This window comes from Petromyzon marinus, chromosome 2, assembly GCF_048934315.1.
Source record: "Petromyzon marinus isolate PM22_M1 ecotype Great Lakes invasive population chromosome 2, UKy_Petmar_22M1.pri1.0, whole genome shotgun sequence".
NCBI lineage: Eukaryota > Metazoa > Chordata > Hyperoartia > Petromyzontiformes > Petromyzontidae > Petromyzon > Petromyzon marinus.
In genome coordinates, this window is record NC_133668.1 from 14235401 (window position 1) to 14253002 (window position 17602).

The 17602-nt window shown below is 43.6% G+C and overlaps 1 pseudogene; it reads right to left on the reverse strand.

Annotated features, from left to right (window-relative positions):
- Positions 1 to 3301: 3301 nt before the first annotated feature.
- On the reverse strand, positions 3302 to 10510 carry LOC116944255 (beta-1,4 N-acetylgalactosaminyltransferase 1-like; annotated as a pseudogene).
- Between the last annotated feature and the right edge of the window lie 7092 nt (positions 10511 to 17602).

Below are 17602 nucleotides of genomic sequence, written 5' to 3' on the forward strand. Positions count from 1 at the left end.
GCCAGGTCCAAGCAAGAACATCTGCTGGATGCGGGCCCATATCCTTGACACTAGGACCAACCGTGGAGCTGATCTGCCCACTAACCATCGATTTGTCATCTGTAAGATGCGCCTGCCATTCTTCCACTCTAGTGGTGGGTGTACACCCAGGACCCCATTCAAACCCTTAGTGGCATGGTCTCAGCTAGCTGATGAAAGTTGCAAGCGAGAATTGAATGATCGCTTGCGGCTGGGGTTGGCATCGTCCCCCACTCCTGATGTCAAGGGAAAATGGGCGAGGTTTAGGACTGTGGCTCATGCAGCTGCAATGCCTGCTTTGGGTACACGGTCCAGACCTCCCCAGAGACCCTGGCTGACAGAGGAGGTGTTCAAGCTGGCTGAGAAAAAGCGACAGGCCCACTCTCATCGGCTAAAGCATCCCACATCGGAGAATAAGGAGGATTACCGCAGCCTTCGCTCGGAGGTTCGGAGAGCCGTAAGGTGCTGCAAGGATGGGTGGTGGTCGCGGGTTGCTGAGGAGATGGAGTCTGCCTCAATGGCCCACGATCACAAATCGCTCTTTAATTCCATCAAAAAGTAACCTGCAACGCCACACCTATTACCATCAGGGGAAAGAACGGTGATCCAATCTCTGACCCCCAGGACCAGGTTTGCGGATTTGCTGAGCATTTCTGTGAGGTCCTGGGGGAGGGGACATCCCTCAGCCTGGATAATGTAGGACAAAGTGGGGATGACCCTGCCAAGGCTGCGGTGCCTAAAATATTGGAATAAGTCACCCCCTGTGAATGGCTGGCTGAGGTGCCATCTTTTGAGGAAGTACTGAACGTGATCCAGTGTCTGAGACCGGAAAGGCACCGGGCAGAGATGATTTCCCAAGCGAAATGCTGATGGAGGTTGGCGTTTGTGCACAGACTGCCCTACATGACATCATATCAATAGTCTGGACCTCCTGGACAGCTTCCACAGGTTTGGTAGGATACCCTGGTGGTCCCCCTCTTTAAGAAGGGGGACCGCACAGACTGTAACAACTACAGGGGCATCTCACTCCTCAGTGTGCCGGGAACGGTCCTGGCAAAGATTATTCAACATCGCCTTGCTAGACACACAGAGGAGAGGCTTGCGGAGCCCCAATGAGTTTTTAGGAAAGGGCGGTCCTGCACAAATGCCACATTTTCTGTCCGTCTGCTACAGCAGAGGTGTAAGGAATTCCAAGAAGACCTACATCGCTGCTTTATTAACCTGATCAAGGCCTATGATACCATCAGTAGGCCTGGGCTCTGGCTTGTTCTTCGTGCTTTCGGAGTCCCTGACCCGCTGTTCACGACCTTCATGATGGTGAGCGGGCCCGGGTAAAACTATGTGGCCGGGAGTCGGAGCCATTCCCTGTACACCTTGGGGTGCGACAGGGATGTCCCCTGGCTGCCACATTATTCAACATCTATTCGACCACGTAGTTCATGAAGCCTTCAATAGCTGTACCGGAGGAATTTCCATCTGGTACAGATACAATGGGAGGCTGATCGATGCCCGGGTGTGGTCAAGGGATGGCTCCCTATTGCTCAACCATGTTATGTATGCCGATGATCTGGTGATTGCTGCTCACTCAGAGGATGAGTTGGAGGCGCTGCTGCTGAACCTGAAGCTTGTCACTAAGAGGTGGGGCCTAACCATCAGCCTCACCAAAACTAAGCACCTGCCTGGGTATTTTGTATCATCGGACACTCCACCCCCACAACTCCCAATTGGTGATAGGGAAGTTGTGGAGAGAGTGGAGAGTTTCCCATACCTGGGCAGTGTGCTTATGACCGGCTCCGGTTTAACGGCAGAGGTCTTACTCCGAATCAGTTGAGCGGCATTATCTTTTCATCGGTTGCGTAATGCTGTGTGGAAGCTACCTGGTCTGTCGCTGCGCACGAAGTTTCAGGTCTTCTCGGCCACAGTCATTCCCTCCCTTCTCTACGCTTGCAAAACTTAGACCCCCCTAATGGAACATCTTCGCCGGTTCGAAACATTTAGGCTGGCATGCCTATGATCCATCCTGGGTTTAACCAGGCTGTATTGTGTGAGGAGCTCACAAATCCTTGAAAGATCTGGACAAAGTCCCAATGGTGAGCTCCTACGGCAGGCAAGGCTGCGTTGGCTGGGCCATGTAGCCCGCATGCCCAGTAACCGCATGCGAAAACAGCTTTTGTTCGGCCGGATCAAGGGGGCTAAACTGGCGCAGCACGGGCTTGAGAGAAGAGATGGAGTAATGTGGTACAGGAGTATGTGGAGCTGAGTGGACTTGCCGATGACTGGTACCAGCGGTGTCAAGATCGGCCTCTGTGGAGGAGGCTCGTGAAGGATGCTACTGGGCAGTTGGAAGCAGTCGCCCTCCAACAACAACGGAGGACGGAGGAGCGATGCTCACAACAACGAGCGGAGCACCGAGTGGCTAAAGCACAGCAAGTTGGCACAGTAGGGGGCATAGGTGGTATATCAGCCAGTCGTCTCAGCCAGTCGACCCGTGGGCACCTGGGTCTGCCCCGTGACCTCCTGCCAGTGGGCATTCGACACTTCACGTGGCCGCAAGGTGCACATAGCCTGGTACAAGCGTCGTGGTGATGTCACCCCCACTTATTGGCGAATGGCGGTTGTTGTTGCTTTACAGCTCTCCTGTGTGTGCTTGGGGGTCTACCACCTGTTGTTCAGCACGATGTCCAATGTTTTGCTCCACGTACTGAGGGCTTCTTCAGAAACTGCTATTGGAACTCAAGAAGCTCCCAGCACCTGGAGTAAAACGTCGGACATCGTACTGAACAACATGTGACAACTCAAAAAAACACCTTGTAGAGCTATTGTATGTTGTACATTCATCCCTAACACCCTCGGTGATCGAACAGATGTTGACAAAACGTGTCAATTGTATTAAAATAATTGTTCCATCTTCATTTTATATTTGTTAAATGTTCATAACTATATATACAGTATATCAAACATGATTATGTTAATTATATATGTGTATATGTATATCATATGGGTGTATATACTGTATGTGTGGATATCCACATATATAGTGAAAACATACAGTACATGTTTGTGTTTATTTATATGTCCCTGACACCAGTTAAACGCTATCCCCAAATTTGGATCGTAAGACAAATGATCAATACATATTCCCTTTCAACCACTGTATTTCCTAAACTACTATAATCAGAAAAGGAAAGCATGAAACGATTACATTTATAATGTAATATTCACCATTAAATGAAAACATTCCCGAAATTAAAAAGTAAATTAATTTGTAAGTGAAACTACTCAAGTTTACACCATTACAATGTGTAATGACAAGGGAACTGAAGCCATATAATGGTTTTACAATTTATAAAGGCATTGAGATTGAAATAAAAGCAATATATGAATACATTACTTAATTACAAAGTTTGATTATTTGTGAATGTAATCTGTCGATAAGTTGTTTGCCACCGTTTGAGCAGAATAGGAACTTTACACGTAGTTTTTTAAAGTAATTGTTTTACTTATGTGTATAAAACGTCTGCATAGTTTTCAAGCACTATAAGCTGCATACTTCAGTATACTAATGCAGTCCGTGTATTCGCCTATGAACCAGGCCTCAAATTCATTACAAGGTTCCACAATTTATTGTGGCCATCATCGGGGGTTACGCGTTACAGTTTATAACACACGAGGTGATTCTTGAAGAAGAGGGCTCGGATCGTGCGACTGCGAGCTTCCTTCGCGTGGCGGTATCTTTTGTACTTTCCCGTGTTTCCATCCTTGGGGGCGTGGTCGATGGAGATGTCGCTACACGTCCCCACTCTCAGCTGTCCCAGGCCATCGATAAAAAACTCTGTTCAACGGCCAAGAGGAAACAACACAAGAGATAATTGACGATGAAATTGTGCAGCAGATTGGAGAGCCTCAGTGCACCCAGGCACTTGTCCAATTACCGATTAACTAGCACACCTACTGTGTCGCGAAAAATGTGCACATGCCTTAATTCTCAGTCCGAATTTGCTTTTAAATTAAGAAGATTTGGCCTTGCGCGATTCTGCCTGATGAATGAATCAGAGGATGACTTATTCAGTAAATTAGTTTTGTGTCTCCCATCAAACAAATGCAATCAAAATCTATTCCAGGCACTGGCAGAACCACAAAAGAAGCCAATTTTATTTGGTGCCTCTTCAAATTAAGCGTAATAATGAAATAAATTAACAGGTAAATGAGTCTATATCATCAATTATGTAAATAATATTTATGCATTGACTACATGGTCTTCGAGATTCGAGTATCTCTGGAGCTTTCACATGGAGACAGCCCTTCATGTTCCAAAGCAGTGACCTTGAACAAACAGCACTTGTGAATGTTAGTTCTTCACCAAAGTGTACTCTCCCAATTAGCACGGTTGGTTTTGTATGGTGAGAAAAAAGTTAAACATACGAAGTCCCCATACCGGTGTGACCAATCCGATTGAAGTGGGGGTCAAAGCCGATCCTGCGAATGTTCTCAGTGCGGGCCACAAAGAAGTTTGCCACCACGTCCACCAATGAGCATGTCGGGAAGCCGTCCAGTTTGCGGTAGGAGCCCAACATGCGGTACAAGCAGTCTCCATCCGAGCCTCCAGGCACCACCTTAAGCACGTGCCCAAAGGCGTTCTTGACTAACAGGCCACCCACCTTCCCGACAGAAAAAAAAAATTATTACCATAAAGGTCATGTGCATTTGACCCTGTGACCTTTCACATATCACTGTGAGTCGAAGCAGACGCACCACATCCAGCGAATTCTTCTCCAGCACCTCCACCATGCGCTCCAGATTCGTATTCTCCGAGAAGAGGAAGTCGTCATCCACCCACAGCAGGTACTTGGTGCTCACCTGAGAGATGGCGAGGTTCCTGCCGGCAAACCAGCCCTGCACATAGGACCACAGAGTGGAATCTTTAAGCGATGATGTTTTACAGTTTGCTTATTGAACGTTAATTTTGCGCATGCATTTTGTTTGTACGGTTCTCAGCTAACTTGGTTGTTAAAAAGGAAAAGGTGCAGCCCTGTAACTGATTGCCCACACCACTATCGGCAGAAGGGCCTCCAGTCGGACCTCTAGGGAGGGCCTTTACACGCTGGACGGCCATCTTGGATGAGGTGGTAGTGCCCACACATAACTTGCTAATCGACTGTGGTGTACCCATTTATACTACTAGGTAGACAGGGGCATGTGGCTTTAAAATGTTTACCCAGTGCTCCAAATGCCATGCCGGGAGATCGAACCGGTGACCTCTGGATTGTAAATCCAGTGTTCTAACCATGAGGAAGTTTGGAGTAGGGGTTGATTCTTACATATTTAAAAATATATATCGCAGTTCACAAATGAGGGTGACCGCATGTTTGTAATTGGTGCCGACCTTCCCAAAAGGCATGATAAACTGCTCAACGCCCGGCTCGTGAAGCATCTCAACATCCTCGGAGTCATCCGCCACGATGATGGTGATGTCTGGGTAGAATCTCCGGATGCTGGCGATAAGCCCCTTCAGCTTGTCGTAGCGCAAGAACGTCTTGGTCACCACCGTCACCAGGTTGCTGATATTACCATCTGCCAGGCCAGCAAAATATCTCTATGAATCCCAGCCCTAATGATGTATTTGTAACGTTATATAGACAAACATGATAAAAATGTGCTTAAATGCTGGTTGTAACAAGTACACTTAGACATTCATGCGCAATCATGGTAATGTTCACAACAAATCTCACCAGGACCCGGGTCATAGAGCCAGGGCAAGCTCTGGTGTGCTACAACGATCGGTATCTCAGCTCTGTGTTTCCCGCTCTCCAGCTGCACTGTGGACAGAGAGACCGGGAAGGAGAGCAGCGATCAAGTCAGCGGAGCGCGCCGGCACGCGCGGTCCACGGTGCCGTGGTTGGACGTTCACGCAGAGCGTGTGTCGCTTCTCGCCGTACCCATCTCGGAGGTGCCCGGCTGGTACACCGTGTTGGTGTACGTGACCGTGCGCAACTGTAGGTTGAGGTTCTCCAGGTGGGGGCTGCTCAGGGAGAGGCGCGACTCGCCTGACCCCTCTGCCGTCACCTCTCCCACCTCCGCCACCGTGTCCAGCACCCCCAGCTTCGCGGACAGCGTCACCTGGGGGGGACAGACAACCATTGTCGACAACTCTCGTGGTCACCTACCACTGATGCAGCTCCAATGTTTTAAGATAATGGAAACCCAGGAACTATCAAGGAGGCCAGTTGGATCGTTGATCGGATGCCATGTATTTTATCAGCGTACTAGATAACTTACTGTATTGAATATTAGATTGCAGAACAGGAGACTTGAATGTCGCTGGGGTTACGTTCTTGAAAAGTACCACAAAAGCCAAAACCGCGATATTCAATACTTTAAGGCTTACCTAAATAATGGGATTAGGTACACGGCAACCAACAAAAGACACATCACAATTGAAATAAGTACTACTGTATGCCAAATAAACCAAAAACAAAATTATTTAAATAAACACGTAAAAGGTCTATACAAAAAAATCCTAGGAAATAAATAGGAGTATAAATATTGAATACTGTACTTACCGATGACGATGATCCAAAGTGGGGATGTGTGTGTTTGTGTAAACATCGCGGCTCGGGGACAAATGCGGCTGGGCGTGGTGTTGGCCACCCACCCCCTCGTGTGCCGTGCCAACCTTCATAGGTGCTCTCTAACAACATTTGCCCCAACAGTCTGTTAATAGGCTATACGGTGGGGGGGGGGGGGGGTTTGTGTTTGGCCGCGAGATGCTTGCATGGCAAAGGTTGATGTGCGTCCCTCGCACGGCCCTGCCCTGCACCACGTTTATCAGCCAATGATGATACAGTACAATATACCTAAAAAAGGCCACAACTAACCCCCGCAATAGCTAAATTGGTATACAGAGAGGTTGCCCGCGAGAGGTCGAAACTGCGAATTGTAAACCCGCGATATTCAAGGGTCTCCTTTACAATAAACTGATTTCTGCCCTGTGTGGGGTTTCTCCATGAACTCTGGATATCTACCACATACAAAATAATCACTATTAAATGGACAAACATCAGATCATTATCATCTTAAGCGATTACCTATTCACTGGTGGGTGAAGTAAAATTTACTTTATGCTGACAAATCATAGATAGTGCAAGCAAAACCATTGTGATAACAAGCCTCAGTGGAGGTTTATTTGGTAAACATATGACTCGTATAATATTAGAATCATACCATTATTTCATACACAATCTGTATCATCTGTAGTAATTATTATTTGTAATAATGTTATATTATACAACATCTATTTACAAAATTACACGATTCAGTCCCATAGTATGACACGTACTGACCTTGTATATGTTTCTTGTATCTGCAAACAAACTTAACCCTATGAAAATGAAGAATGGAAAAAAAACAAAATCAATGTTTAATCATTGGCTGCGCTTGAAGTGATGCTATTCAAATTGAAATGTAAACATTACAGCCGAGGATTACACATCGACCAATACAGGGGCTGAGCCATCAGTTCAGTTGGAGAATTGGCACTGACCCAAGTTTTGGCTAAAAAAGCAGATTGGTTCAGATGAATGGATATGCCATCCAGGGAATTCAATTGATGGGACAAAAGATAATTATTTTAACAGATCATGACGATCCAAAAAGTAAATAAAGACACAGCAAATCAATGCCCACCATATGAATTATGTCTCAAGGTTTTGTCCTGAAGAAGCAAGACTGTATCAGTGTAAGCAGCTCACTTTGCTTTGTAGAAATTATTATCGTGGCTTTGATTCAGACACTATAAGTGTCACTTTGATGCCTTTTTACACAATGGCTGGGCGATGTTGACTTTGGGGAAATGGGCCAAGGATGGTTCGTGAAGCTGATAAGGGGCTTTCTCTGTCATCGTTTGAGAGGAAGCAGAGGTCCGGATTGTGGTATGTTCCACCTTGCAAGAGTGGAAAGTAGTGGATTGTTTGGGGTCAAAGAGCAGGTGGACATTTCAAATCGACGCCCAGTCTGCAAGCTGCCCACCTGCTCTATTCAGCTAGTAGACATGGAAGATTGGCCCTGTCGACCCAGTGGTGCTGACGAGGACCATTTATTACATTTTCAATTGTAGCGGGAGATCAATGTTCCGGCATGCAGAAGTGGCCTCTTGACAACATTTATTGTGTTGAAGAGCAACACATTACGTGCAGGAACAGAAACACTTAACATGAGCACCGTGATAAGGTTTTCATCTTACTCAAAATAGATAGTTTTTAGGTCATGCTCACATGTAATTAAATATATAATAAAGTATTGTCCTTGGGCAAGTCTTAACCAAGGATTATATTGAAGAGCCAGGTTAAGCTCTTGTGTGCAGACCATCCTCATACCGTGCCTCTCACCCGGTATGAGGATGGTCTGGAGTGGTGGCACCTGCAGCCCCTGAGTCGGGTAAGAGAGTGGCGAGTTGGGCTCTGCCACCAGCACCTTCTTCAGAACAGTGTCCTGCCTGTGGGGCAAACCGTTTTAATCTTTTAACTTTTATTTCGCGTTTTCTTATACACTTGCATCCATACCAATAAACACAATTGTATCACGTCTCCACGATATACACCATTCAATTGTTTCCCCGCATGATATTGGTACAGAAGCATGAACTATTTGTTTTTTAACATTTGCCAAGCACAGGCCCAATGACCGAACATGTCAAGTGGGCAACATGCCCACCAACAAACACAGTAATGTATCCAAACACAGTGATGTATTTACTAAATCCTACCTGTCGCACCCACAGTTTGTCGTTAGGATGTCAATGAAGATGAGTGACATTGCTCTAATGATTTGGAATTGATGGAATGAATGTTGGTAAGAAGGAAAATTGTCTGTACAATGAATGGAAGACAGCTCAATTCAGACAGGATGGAAGGGGTTTGAGCCAAATACATACTATTGTTGATCTTTCCACCCATGGTGAGGACTTCTAAGTCTACCAGACTGATTATTTAGTTTTATCCACCCTGTGGTCAACCACCACACCACGCTGCTATTTCTGCTTCTCTTCTGGCAATGTTCTACAGTACTTTGGAATTCCCTCCTATCATCTCTTTTCTCAAGCTCTTATATAACCTTGCTCAATTCAACAAAAGTGTTCATTCTTAACAAAAACAACTTTAACAGTTATGTTTATTTATGGAAACTTGGCATTTGTGCGCAGTAACTGTGTAAAAAAGGGTAAAATACTAAAAAAGAAGATGTGGAGGGTGTCACATCGCAGCGTACCTGTGCAGGAATTCTTGCATTTCCTTCTGTCTCCTCTGGCGCGTGCCCTCCATTTCGGAGGGCGAGAACCATTTCTCGAGCTTCAGGGCCTTCCGGCCCTTACAGGAGCACGAACCAGAGGGCAGTAGCCTGCACACCACCACCACCACCACTATACCATTACTCTATGACCCATTTCCACTTTTGTATTTCTCAATCCATACGTAATAGACGTGTAGTGACCCATGGTGCCATTTTACTGGAGCTAACACACTCCTCTGTCTGAGTTTCCAGCTGCATATGACATGCAGGTGGTTTGTCGATTAACGTTTGGAATGAGAAAATATGAATGCATCATCAATTCTGTCCCACTGTCACCAGACCAAATCTGGCCATATATTCTATCTATCTGGTGGAGGAAGCTCTCATGATGCTCCGGTACAACGGTTAAAGTGATACTATAAAACTTCAGGTGGAGTTTATCACACCAATAAATAGGAGCAATGAATCTCCCTCACATCAACATTAGGTGTTTCACATGCACACGTTTTATGTATACATGATTTACCAGGTAAGCGAAAAGGCCATATTGACATTATGTGCTCACTTTAATTTTCTCATGAGATCAGCTCGACATCTTAGCCACAAGGCACTGATGTAGATGCACAGTAGCCACCACAATTTTACATTCAGGTGGTCAAGTCAGACAACCGCATCAGGAGTAGCTGAGTGTAATCGCTGTAATGTTTCCTTCGTATTTGTGGATCGGACATTGCTGTATGTTGTTTAGTCTGTTCTAAATGACCATCATACCCCCCCCTCCCCGGTGAGTTTTAAATTTCTCATTTGTGCATCAGGTATCTGCCATGGTTTGTGCGGACATGGTTTAAGGTGAACCATGAGCTTCGTGAAAGATCAAACCCAGGAATCTTCTGCGTTGGGTTTTTCACAAGGTGTTCGTTTGCGAGTTCATTTGAACTCCATTCAACTACGGCACTGACACTCACCGCTGTACGCTGGGCTTGAGGCGGTAGTGGACTTGCATGTCGTTAGGTAACAGCTGAGTGTGGTCCGAGAGGTTCATCGGGAACGACTGCTCGTACCACCGCTGCCCGGTAAATTTCAGGGACTTCACGCTCGGCAACGTAGCAAGGTGCACGTACTTGTACACACTCGGCGCGGATATTGTGAAGATGATGACAGACATCAGTGTCGCGACAGCGAGCATGCTCAACAGCGTCAGTTTCTTCATGCTACACGTGGAGGAGGAGTTAAACAAGAATTGAGATCACATAACATAATGTGCCAAAGCATTAATTTGCATTATTCCGAAAAACTAATTTTAAACATTTAATTATTTTGTAATTCATGAGGCCTCCTTTGCCAGTACCAAAATATAAGAATAGGTTTTTCCCCTTTTTTTCTGGCAACAAAACTGAAACCTTTTGACAAGGAATCATGTCTGCATACTTGTGGTCAGAATGAAAAAAAACCTCTGATAATATATGCATTGTCCTTGAAACTGATTGGTCTACACCAAAGAAAGCTTTTTGTTTGCATTCTGACCACAAGTATTGTGGTTAATGCAGACATGATTTCTTGTAAAAAAAGGTTTCAGTTTTGTTGCCAGAAAAAAAGGGGGAAAACCCTATTATTATATTTTGTACTTGTTTCTTCCTTTTCGGGTCGTGACAATGAAGAATGTGTTGAGTTGCTTGTTAATTGTGCTTGTGCACAAATGTCAACACAGTATTATCACTAAAAAACCCCATTATGATTTAACCATATAGGTGCGAGCCCATTAAGACGGGTGTCTTAGGTAAAAGTTTGTACAAGTGCAACTAACTTCTGCGTTAGATAATATATGTATGTTGAACTTATTTTGCACCGTACATAGCCAACCATGCTCATCAGACGTATATAATGTGTACAATACGGTACTAGGCTTTTGCGGGAAAAAATGTTTTATTTTCTCGGTAGAAATAAGATTGTCTTTCTATAAAATACAAAGGTCCCCCCGTTTAGCCTTAACAGACTGTTGGGGCGAGTGCTGTTAGCGAGCACCTATGAAGGCCGACACAGCACAACGAGGGGGTGGGTGGCCAACACCACGCCCGACAGCCTTTGTCTCCCGAGTGGCGATATTTACCACACAACGCATTTAAAATAATCGTCACTTATGTTGGCTGTGAACGGGAATCGAACTCGGGTGGCCAGGTTGGTGGTTGGCAGTGCAACGCACCCAGACACACGTAGTAAGCTGAGAGCACGGCCGCTTTACAACGGAGCCGAAACACGGCTCATTTCATCAACCTCCAGTTTGTATTTGCATTGACGCTCAAAGAAATGAGAGAAGGGGTTTTGGTCTATTGTCACGAGCAATGACCGATTAACAACCGAGAAATTAAATGTGCCCGACAGGGCGTCTGGCGTAAAGATGGAACCATGACATCTGCTCGTGTGAAAGGTGCGAGGGTGAATTTTTTTTATACATTGCAGGGTCACGAAGAGGTAACGGCGGCTTGGGGAGGCCTTCATCCAGCAGTGGATTGACCATGGCTGATGATGATGACGATGACAGGCCTACTCCAAGTGACGTGAAAGAGGCAACGTATCTGCCAACTCTGACGAGCAATGAAGCTACGTTAACCTCTTGGCACTGAACAAGTGATATCAATTCCTCATACCCATGGCGTGAGCCAGTCCATCCACGGTTTACTTTTCAAAGGATGACAATTTCTACAGATCCAGTTATATGGGTAGATTGACATTTAAACAGCAGTGTTATTGATGTTGATAGAATATTTCAGATGCGTTCGTACACCCACACATAGCTTACGTTTTAATATTTACATGTTATTGGTAAATGTAAAATTACCTTTAATAAACTGCCTTAAAATGTAATGTTAAGCTGTGCACAACTACCTTGACGGTGATGTCCAAGAGATGAAAAAAGTACGATCACTTGGAATGTCCACCTTCAATGTGACACATCACAGATGGAATTGTTATTTTATGGGTGTGGGGGCGGGTGAAAAGGGTGTACTTGCATTGTGGACGAAACCCCCTTTATGATATGTCCTGGTTGTGGCACTGGTGTATACAAAATAACCTGCCGCATGTGGGATTTAGTCTTCACGCACTATTACACACATTGCTTGTAAAACATTCATATAATATACCTCGCTGATAGGATAAATCCGTATAATCGTGCATTTTTTTTTCCGTGATTACTCAGTTAAAGAAAGCAAATTTGGCTTCATACTCAAAAGGGCATTGGGGTGGCACTCAACGCCACTTGTGGCCGACTTATCTTTCTGTAGTCAATGTGACATCTCAAATCTGTTTGTTTTCTTTGATCCATTAATTCCTCTTTCTGTCTTTGAGTGTAATTCTACTTGTAAACATATCTGATATATATCCTAGCCTGTTTACCTCATAGTTGAATGATGACCTTATGTCTGTGCTATGTTTTGTCCAAATTAATTTTACTACGAATGCTCTAAGGGAGTTTTTAAACTGTATTCGGGTATGATAGTAAAACTCAAATAAAGTTACAAACGGGATTTTAATCAAGGCCACATAAATATATACGTTCTAAAGTTAGTTTGACCAAACCAACTTATGTTACGGAACATTTTCTTTAACTTTCTATTAACATATGTGCAATATTTTATATTATTCTGAAACCATGGTTGATCTTCTCCAATTTTGTATTATTTTTATTCCTGTATATTGATCCCTTTTCGTTACTTTGGTGCCCAAGTCACTCTTACAATGGAGACTATCCTGCTCTCCTGAGTTCTCGCATGGTTAAAAATAAAAATTCCCAACATGCGCCTATCGGTGCTTCTTTGCACGCCTTTCAGTTTTTGCTTCAAATGTTGGTCAGTGTCTGTGCTTTTAATTCATATGTATTAGCATGTGATATATACTGATATCATTATTATTTTTTTACAGACAATGGTATTGTTTTTCATTACAAAGTTCATTGTTTCAAAAGTACTCTAACCTGCACTTACCTATTTGATCTTTGAGCTTGGTCCACATTCTGGAATTTCCCTATGTATAAATACTAGATTTTGACAGACATGTTCCTTTAACAAATATACAGTATTCAATTGTTGAGCCAATTTATTGTACGTGACTTTAGTAACCAATGGAAATATGTAAGAGGATGAAAGAATTGCTTGATAAAGAAGGCTGCAAAGTTGCGCTCGAGAGAAATATGACCAACCACCAGTCCTTCAAAGTGGAGCTCATTGTATCATCCCTACTGACGAAGGGCCGAATTGACCCCTCTCACCGCTGGCACCACCCCACCGGATTCTGGTTGCATAGGTGGTATACGAGACTGTACAGCGGCGTGGGCTTTTGTGGAACGTGCAGCAACAGAACAACGATATGGCAGTGTTTATTGCGGACAGGTGACACGACAGCCCTTGGTGGTTCGCGTGACACTCACATTTTTTCTTAAAGATTTAAATGGAAAAACGGCACTTAACAAACCAATAACCCTGAATTGTCTAAATTCTTAGGCAACATTTATTCCACGTTCATTTAACATTTACTGTGTCGTACCCGCTCCCACCCCCGTTCTGAGCGTTAGTTGATGGACACGCCACATGCAGTGACTTAAAGTGTGCATACGCTCACTTCTTCCTACAAATTTGGTCTAAAAGGAATAGAAGACAAAGTATCCTCGAGAGTTTGCTGTCGTGGAGGTGCTTCTGCCAGCATTGGTGTGAAAAGGCAATTGCAAGACGGTACCATGAATAACCGTTACCAAATAAAGTTATCTCAATTCCTGCATGCATTATTACATCTTTAATGAGAAATAGTTATGCAAACGGAATGGAACTTGTGCGAGTGAAACGTCACTGCAGTGGTGCACTTCTACAAAAACCTGAGAAGCTCAATTACTGCCCATTTCATTCTGGGCATCATCTCAAAGCCAATGCGTGCAATTTTGCAGTGTGCTGTACGTGTTCACGTCTGTGCTGTGAAGCTCTTCGATGTGTGTTCTGTTTCTACCATCTATCGTTTGGCATGCCCGACGTTTTTCTCCATGTGCTGGAACCTTCAATGCTCCTGAAGAAGCCCCCAGCACGTGGATCAAAACGTCGGACATCATGCCAAATAACAACATAGTACAACCAGTGAACACATAGCAGAGTTAATGTACTTTGGGAAATTCCTCACGGTTATCCAACATACTGACTTAATATTCAATAACGAATTTATTCAACCAATCTTGAAACAAATGCGATTAGAATTGGCAATCATTGTATGCCTGCAAGATGTCCATAACTATAGAATATAAAAAAGCAAAATAATATAAATTATACTGTATATGTGTGTATATTCGTGTATATGGGTGTGTGTATATCCATTGTGTATGTGCACATATACAGTATACTGAATACAAGTGTAAGGGACACGATGCACTCTCCACTAATTAAAAATAAACCGACCTGAGGGCCAAAAGAGGAGTTACCAACTATAATCATGCATTATAAACATTACACAATTTAACATTCCCCATTAAACTAATAAATACATGAAAGATACATTAACATGATAAGTAAAACAACTCAATATTACATAACTGGATGCTATAATAAGGAATATAAAGATGTTTGTTTACAATTGAGAGCAGCATTGAAATGTAATTAAAGGCAATATTGACTACTTAATTAGAAAGTTGTATTATTTATATTACAGAATCATTTTATATTACAAAATCAATAAAAAATATGTTTTTACTCTTGTAATTTTACTAATGTAAAGTGTTGGTAAGTTCTTCTTTGGTTCTTTCGGTAAAATCACGTAGAATGAGAATAAAATAATAAAGTGATAAAATAAAATAACACAATAATATTCTCACAACGTTTCGGCCACAACACAAGCGGCCTTCATCAGGTGAAGGGACGAGACTGTCTGGAGGACAGCGCTGGAGTGAAAAAGCCACGCTCAGATCGCGACCTTTAAGCTGTGTGAGAAGAAACAAAGCACCTTGACAAAGGAATTAGCATAGAAAGACCGCAGCTCTTTCGCTGGCATTGACTATTAATACCTCTCACACCACGGTTAATGGTATGGTTTACAACATGGAGTATAACAGCGCCTCGCAGCTGTCTCTCTCCCTCTCCTCTGTTCCGACCATGGATGAACTCGTCCGTCTGAACGGAGCCCGTAGCTATCCGTGTTGCTAAAGTTCAGGGTAAGAATCCACCCATTTTTTTCGCCATATAGCATTGTGATATATAACGACTTATTGTTGGTAGCTTAGCTGATTGGAGAATATATAGAGTTTATTGATAACATTGAGGTAATTTATATTTTAGTTTTTTATGGGTTCACTATGTAGTATTCATTATATATTGTAGTGTATACCCAGTTACTGTGAATAGCTCAGATGTGTAGGCCTTGACTTCAACATTGCCATTTCTGTGACCTAATCACTCAGTTATTTCTATGCTAAATTCGCCTAGTTATTTCAATGCTAAATTCTCCTGTTTGATTTGTACTAGGGCCTCTGTGAATGTGTATGCTCTGACTTTAACATAGCTATTTCTGTGACCAGTTACAAGCTAATCACTCAGCTATTTCAATGCTAAATTCTATGCTAATTCCTTTGTCAAGGGGTGCCTCTGCGGATGTGTATACTTTAACTTAGCTATTTCAATGCTAAATTCTATGCTAATTCCTTTGTCAAGGGGTGCCTCTGCGGATGTGTATGCTTTAACTTTAACATAGCCATTTCTGTAACCAGTCACAAGCTAATCACTCAGCCATTTCAATGCTAAATTCTATGCTAATTCCTTTGTGAAGGCGCTTTGTTTCTTCTCACACAGCTTAAAGGTCGCGATCTGAGCGTGGCTTTTTCACTCCAGTGCTGTCCTCCAGACAGTCTCGTCCCTTCACCTGATGAAGGCCGCTTGTGTTGTGATCGAAACGTCGTGAGAATATTATTTTGTTATTTTATTTTATCAATTTATTATTTATTCTCATTCTACGTGACTTTACCGAAAGAACCAAAGAAGATGAATCCTTGCAGTCACGAAAGCTTTAAATCGAAATGTTGGTAAGTTGTGTGGCACCTTTAAAGTCTTTAAGAAATGTAGTGTTCCATGTGCATTATGGATATCCATTTTATGAAGGTTTAACAAAGATATTAGATAGTATTGTTGCACTTTGCATTGCATAGCCTAGTATTCATATTTAGTAAACGTATTCACTTATGAGCCAGGCCTCCATTCCCATTGCAGCTTCCACCATTCCTTGTAGCCATCATTAGAAGGCACTACATTAAGTAGCACTTAAGGTGATTCTTGAAGAACAGAGCACGGATCGTGCGGCCGTGAGCTTCCTTGTCGTGGCGAAAGTGGTTGTACTTGGCTGCGTTTCCCTTCTTGGGAGCGTGGTCGATGGAGATGTCGCTGCACGTCCCCACTCTGAGCTTTCCCAGACCATCGATAAAAAACTCTGTTCAGCAAAGCCAGGGAAGACAACACGCAAATGTTTCGGTGATAAGAGCGGTGACATGGCCCAGTGATAGTGTCGAAGGGGACTACAGTTGGAGCTGAGCGCTCACCTTATGTACGTATGCATGTTGAAGTTCTTTTGCACTGTACATAGCCAACTGAGCTAATCAGAGGTGCGCGGGTAGGACAACGAGCTAAACATAAAAAGCAATTCTAAAAAAAATAGTGGGTGTATCAACCATAAAATATGCACCGTCTGCTTCACAGTGGATGGTACAGGTCCACTGAAGTCATTAGAATTGAGTTGAGTAGGCTAATATTCAGTATGCCAATATGTACTGGCATTATGGTCCAAATGTTTTCAAATTAGGAAAATTACCTGCAAAATACTGAGTACAATTACACTAACACAATAATCGCTCCTACTTGCAGACCGTGTGCAGGCCAGGGGCTCGGTCCGCTTGTGCCCACAGTGACTGATGTACGTAGCTTTTCACGTGTAGAGCACTCTTGAGATGCATCGGCGTTAAAGCCGCTATATCGAACACAAATAATTATAATAATAATAGGGTTGTTCCCCTTTTTTCTGGCAACAAAACTGAAACCTTTTTACAAGGATTCATGTCTGCATTAACCACAATACTTTCAGTAAAATGCAAACAAAAAACACTGATAATATATGCATTGTCCTTGAAACTGATTGGTCCACACCAGAGACAGCTTTCTTTAGAGCCTCGTCTCAATTGGTGCTCGACCAGATGACGCCAAAAGGCGTTCAGCTCAAAGACAATGCACTATCAAAGTAATGAGGGCTCGGGTTAAGCATCTACATCATTAGACCTCCTTTGCCAGTACCA